Source organism: Prosopis cineraria, unplaced genomic scaffold, assembly GCF_029017545.1.
Source record: "Prosopis cineraria cultivar Desert tree isolate PC_DT_omini unplaced genomic scaffold, ASM2901754v1 PC13, whole genome shotgun sequence".
Lineage (NCBI taxonomy): Eukaryota > Viridiplantae > Streptophyta > Magnoliopsida > Fabales > Fabaceae > Prosopis > Prosopis cineraria.
In genome coordinates, this window is record NW_026555344.1 from 30,274,440 (window position 1) to 30,281,205 (window position 6,766).

Sequence of the window (6,766 nt, forward strand, 5' to 3'; positions counted from 1 at the left end):
GGTCCCAAGTTCGAATCTGGAAGAGACCAAAAGCAGAGTTAAAATTTTCTTTTTTGCTGGCCGTGCGAAATTACCAAACTGCCCTTAGCTTCATCTGATATTTTTAACTCTTCCTTCTTCTTTCTCGGTCATTCCAGAGCAGAAGCTCCGTGAGAGAGAGAGAGTTTCATCGTTCCTTTTCCCTCTGTGTTCGTTGGCCGGTGACTGTGGGTGCGTCTCTCGCCTTTGTCGCTGGAGATCAAAAAAAAAGAAGAAAGAGAGAGATCTGAGATTGGACGAATCTTGCTTAGCCTTTCGTGGTCACTGCTTTCTTCCCTTCCACCGTAGCTGGAGCTGCGTTCGCGTAGCTCATCGTCGCTGGTGTGCTCGTGGCTGGTCCTTCCATTTCGGTTAGGATTTTCCCTGTTTCTACGTCATTCTCCCTTGTACGAGCTCAGCGTTCCACCATGTTAAGTCGTTGAAATGGGTGCTGCTGGTTTAGGCTGAGGCGACGCTGACTCTGGTTTTCTTTTCTTCCGAACGGTGCTGCGTCTCCCTCTGTTTCTTGCATCAGCTGGAGAGTTCCGTTTTTCTCCCCTGTTTTGCTGTAGATTCTATCTTCTTTGCTGCCTCTGCCATTACTGGTGTTTAAGGTAAGAAATTTAAGGACTTTTCTTGCTGAATTTATGCGAGAGGGAGAGTTCTGTTTGAGGACTAAAATTATAAAAAAATTTGGTGGGTGTTCTGTTGTTGCCTTGACCGAAAAATGTATATATATATATATATATATCTGGACTGAAATCGAAAGAGACAAACTTGGATATATGATTGGTACCTATAAGATGTCATTGAAGGGCTTATATGAGGAGATAAAAAAAAATTTGACCTCTAATTGTTGATGGGAATTATTGGTTTAGAAATTCTCTTGTAGCTTTGTAAAGGAATTTAATTATGGGCTTGCACACAATCATGTGTATATTTAGAGTTTGTTTGATTTTTGGTGAATGGTTAAAGGCTTAGGATTGAGGAGGTGAGGAGGTAGAAGTAATGCACTAAGGTAAATGATACAAAGATTGGGAGAAAACTCCTATTCCATGGAAATATTATGGCATGGTTAAAGTTTTATGAAGAAAGTAAGAGAAATTAATGATAATGCTTGAATTAACTTTAATTATAAATTTGGGTTTTGAGATTTTAATGGTGGTTAGTGAAGGTTGTGTTATAAATTAAAATTTTATATATTTATATTTTATATTTTATAGGGTGTGTGGAAGAACAAGACCCTGAAAAGACTTAAAAGAAGAATACTTTCGGGAGTTAGAACTTCAACAGGTAAGTGAATAGCATTCCTTATAATTATTTATTAAAAACCTTTTTATTGAAATATTTCATTTTTATTAATTATGTTAGTTTTAGAAATTTTGAAACAACGATGAAAGACAGTTACATTATAATTTGTGCATTTTCTCAAGAAATATATTTCTAATATTGATGAAAGCACATTTGCTTATTGAATTTTGAAAATTTCTTGGTTACATGATTAGTACAAGTTTGTACATTCATTATGATGTATCGATTTGGCAAGTTTCATATATTTGAAGTAATTCATGCGAGTTTGATCTTGATAATGAAAGTTTGAACTCAAAAATGATTATTTCCCTCGCATGTTTGAAACGGGATTTCTAAGAGAACTCGAAACAGAACACTGCTGCTAACGGCAGTTTCGTTAGCCCGTAGCGCGCTGTGGTTAAATACTAGCTAGTTTGTTTCGTGAGTTTTATTCTCACGTTTGGTATTCGTGGGCTTCGTACCCGCGTTTGATTTCGTGGCCTGAGCCGCGTTTGGTTACTTACCCTCGTGGGCTGTGTGTCCACGTTTGTTTCGTAGCTTCGGCTGCGTTTGGTTACTTACCCTCGTGGATTGATGTGTCCACGTTTGTTTTCGTGGCATAAGCCGCGTTTGGTTTTTACCCTCGTGAACTGTGTGTTCACGTTTGTAACTTGTTCTGCTGAGTTCTCAGAAATTTGAATGTTAATTAATATGCATTTTCAAAATTTACCTGATTTTGATAAATAATTGGTGTTGTTTTGAGTTTTATGAGAGCAGATTAACTTCTTTTAGCACGATAACATAAATTGTTTTCACTTCATTCTTATTTTACAAAAATGATTATGACTTACATGCTTATAAATTTTGGTGAAATTACTTTCAATTTCTTGACACCATTAATAGAGATTGTCAAGTTAAATTTTAAAAATTTTATCATGGGAATGCTATTCACTGGAAAAAATTTATTTGGCCTCAGATTGGTTAGCTGACGCCGATTCCACCAACGACCTCAAAAAGGGGCAACTAGCTACAGTGGGTGGATCCTTTTGATTGGTATTACCACTTTAATGTAAATATATGAATTGTATGTCTTTTTGAATCGAAAGAAAGAGTAGATGCTTCACATAGGTTGTTGATGAATCTTATTTTTGCCTGTACATTGGTTGCTGGCTGGAAGGAGCTATGCTCCTGACTTATACTGTTAGTTGTAAAAATTTTGTTGTAGAATTTTCGGGAGATCCTAGTTACAGGGGAGGTTCTGCCGAAATTTCTGCAAATATGTCAACATTTTAAAAAAAAAATGAATGACATGAAATCAATGTTCATTTGGAGGCTTACGGGAATGTGAGAATGGTTCGTACCCGTGCCGGTCACCCTCTATTTTGGGGCGTGACAGTTTTGGTATCAGAGCCAAGGTTTTTACATGTATAACTATGTGGAGCAAGAACTTGCCAGTGAGGTTTCAATTATCATTATGAACCCGGGCATATATTATAATTGAAACATCATTGGGAGTTCTATAGGAAGTTTTTGGACGACGTTGTTTGTTTTGTTATTGACTTTTTGTTATACAAAGGAATTGTATTTTGAATTAAATATTTCTTTTGTTTTTTTATATAGTGAAATATGCCACCCAGACGTCGAGTATCTACCAGGAGCTCCACTAACAGTAGAGCCTCTGGCAGAATTTCTCCGACAGATGATATGCCCTTGAGAGGTAGAGGACGGCGTCAGAGTAGGATTAGGGCTAGGGGTGGTCGAACCCTTAGGCATCTACAAGATATTCCTTCTAGAAGTGAACAAGTAAGTCCTCAATCTGAGGAGCAGACCGTTCCTTCAACACATGATACAACAGAGGAGAATCCTGCAGTTAAGTTATCGGAATTTGAATTTATGAGTTAAATCCACCATCTTTTTCGGGAACTAATGCACGGGAGGACCCGATTGAGTTTCTTGAAGGAATAGAGAAAAGATGTAGGGCCTTGAGATGCCCTGATGTTCAGTATGTCGAGTTTGCAGTGTTTCAGCTTCAGGGAGTGGCAAGTACTTGGGCAAAAATAGTCCCGGGTTTGCATGCGACGAGAGTACCTTCTTTGACTTGGGAAGGATTCAAGACTACATTTCTGAATCGTTATTTGCCTCAGAGTACTAGAGACGCAAAAGTTGAAGAGTTTTTAACTTTAAAGTGCAATAAAGGAATGTCAATAGCAGAGTATGATCAGAAATTTACTGAATTATTTCTTTTGCCTCACATATCATCCCAACTGAAAGAGAACGAATCAACAGGTTTGTGCATGGATTGCCAGTAGATATACATGATAATATAGCGCCTATGTTGGGTCGTGATATCACCTATGCCGAGATTGTTGATAGTGCATTGAGGATCGAGAATCGACATAAGGCAGAGGAAGCAATTTCTAAGAAACGCAAGAGGGAGCATGATGAGAAATCCCTCGGTTCTTCTTCCAAGAGTCATCAATTTTCAAATCAATCTCACTTTCGTGCCTCACAATCTAAGCCTAGATCATTTGGTTCACCATCAGTGAGCACTCCTGTTGTGAGACCAAATTCTGGTAATGTGAGACCTCGAGCCCAGTCAGTGCCGAATCAATCGGGTTATGTTAGAGTCCCTTGTAATAGTTGTGGAAAATATCATTCAGGACCGTGCTATAGAGTGTCTGGTGCATGTTTTGAGTGTGGACAGACGGGCCATTTGAGAAGAAATTGTCCCTATCTACAGTCTGTGTCAAGCCACGGATCAATTCAACCTTCTCCTCGCCCTACTTCCTCATCAATCCCACCTGCTAGAACTGCTTCTACTTCAGCTAACATGGGTAAATTTGGAAGGGGAAATGGTCAGCGAGGACAATCTTCCTTAGGACAAAGGCAGGCGAGAGTTTATGCCATGACAAGACAGGATGCTAAAGCTTCAAATGCTGTTGTTACAGGTATTATAACTGTGTGTTCGAACCAAGCTTATGCATTAATTGATCCTGGATCAACTCATTCATATGTGTCTGCTTATTTTGCTAAGAGGTTGAGCAAAGAACCTACCGAACTTGATAATTCATTTGTAGTTGGCACCCCAGTAGGAGAATCTTTAATTGTTTCTCATGTGTACAAGTCTTGTGAAGTGTCTCTTGAGGGTAGAGAAACCCTTATTGATTTGATGATGCTTGATATGATTGATTTCGATGTCATCTTGGGCATGGACTGGTTAGCTTCTTGTTATGCTACCGTTGATTGTCACTTAAAAGTAGTAAAATTTGATATTCCAGGTGAAACTCCTTTTGTGTTGCAAGGTAGTTTTATAGAAAAACCTACTAATCTTATTTCGGCTTTAAAAGCCCAACGATTACTACAGAAAGGTTGTCAAGGGTTTTTGGCGTTAGTAAGGGATATTGATAAATGCACCGTTAGTTTGGATCAAATCCCTGTTGTTCGAGAATTTCTTGATGTTTTTCCAGAAGAGTTACCTGGACTGCCACCTGACCGAGAGATCGAATTTGCCATTGATTTAGTTCCGGATACTCAACCAATTTCTATCCCGCCTTACAGAATGGCACCTTCTGAGCTGAGAGAACTAAAGACCCAATTGCAAGAACTGTTAGATAAGGGATTCATCCGACCTAGCATATCTCCTTGGGGAGCACCAGTACTATTTGTGAAGAAAAAGGATGGATCATTAAGACTTTGTATTGATTATCGGCAGCTTAATAAGGTGACGGTGAAAAATAAGTACCCTTTGCCTCGAATAGATGATCTTTTTGATCAATTGCAAGGAGCTCAGTGTTTTTCCAAAATAGACTTGCGTTCGGGCTATCATCAGTTAAAGATCAAAAAGGAGGACATACCTAAGACTGCATTTAGAACTCGATATGGTCATTATGAATTCCTAGTAATGTCATTTGGGTTGACTAATGCACCAGCAGCTTTTATGGATCTAATGAATCGGGTGTTTAGACCGTTTCTTGATAAGTTTGTGATTGTTTTTATTGATGATATTTTGATATACTCAAAGAGCCCAGAGGAGCATGAACATCATTTGCGAATTGTTTTACAGACAATGAGGGAGCAACAACTTTATGCCAAGTTCTCTAAATGTGAATTTTGGCTTGATAAAGTTACCTTCTTAGGACATGTTGTTTCTAAAAATGGTATTCAAGTGGACCCAAGCAAAGTAGAAGCAGTGCAAAATTGGCCAAGACCGACGACTGTTACTGAAATTCGCAGTTTCTTAGGTCTTGCAGGATATTATCGTCGATTTGTCAAGGATTTCTCTAAAATAGCTGCTCCACTGACAAGGTTGACTCAGAAGAATGTAAAGTTTGAATGGGATGACAAGTGTGAAGACAGTTTTCAAAAGTTAAAGGATGTTTGACTTCGGCACCAGTTTTGAGTTTACCATCAGGCAATGGAGGGTATGCAGTTTATTGCGATGCTTCTCGTGTGGGTTTAGGCTGTGTTCTAATGCAGCATGGAAGAGTTATTGCTTACGCCTCAAGAAAACTTAAGAAACACGAACAGAACTACCCAACCCACGACCTAGAGATGGCAGCAGTTGTTTTTGCTCTAAAAATTTGGCGCCACTATCTTTATGGTGAGACTTGTGAGATTTATACTGATCATAAGAGTTTAAAGTATTTTTTGAACAAAAGGATCTTAATTTGAGACAAAGGAGGTGGATGGAGTTACTTAAAGATTATGATTGTACAATTCTTTACCATCCGGGCAAGGCGAATGTGGTGGCTGATGCCCTAAGCAGAAATCGATGGGTAGCTTGGCACATATAACTTTGATGAGGAGGCCTTTGGTGCAAGAAATTCATACACTTGAGCATAATGGAGTCAAGTTTGAGATTATTGATAAGGGAGCATTTCTGGCTCATGTACGAGCTCGTTCTTCTTTAATGGATCAAATTAAGAGTGCTCAATTTTAGATCCAAAATTATACAAGTTAAAAGAAGCAGTCATAGCTGGAAGTAACACTGAGTTTGAAATTGACCAGGAAGGAATATTAAAGTGCAAGGGTAGGATTTGCGTACCACAAGAGGGAAACTTGAAGCAATTTATCATGGAAGAGGCTCATCATTCTACATATACTGTGCATCCAGGAACAACAAAAATGTATCAAGATCTGAAACAACTGTATTGGTGGGATGGCATGAAAAAGGATGTGGCAGCAGACTTTGTCTCACACTGTTTGACATGCCAGCAAGTTAAGGCAGCAGAACACCAGAAGCCAGCTGGGCTACACCAAAGGTTAGAAATACCAGAGTGGAAATGGGAAAATATCACAATGGACTTTGTCATCGGGTTACCTCGCACTGTTAAGGGGTATGATTCTATCTGGGTTATTGTTGATAGACTAACGAAATCAGCTCATTTCATCCCAGTGAAGACAACATATAGTGTTGATAAGTATGCTCAATTGTATATTGATGAGATCGTGCGACTGC

General features: G+C 38.9%; 1 long non-coding RNA gene across 1 annotated transcript; it reads left to right on the forward strand.

Moving 5' to 3' along the window:
* The first annotated feature begins 384 nt into the window (after positions 1 to 384).
* On the forward strand, positions 385 to 2,412 carry LOC129291414 (uncharacterized). Its single transcript, XR_008588675.1, has 3 exons — positions 385 to 632; positions 1,242 to 1,311; positions 2,285 to 2,412. It is a non-coding gene; the product is annotated as an uncharacterized LOC129291414 (long non-coding RNA).
* Positions 2,413 to 6,766: the final 4,354 nt, after the last annotated feature.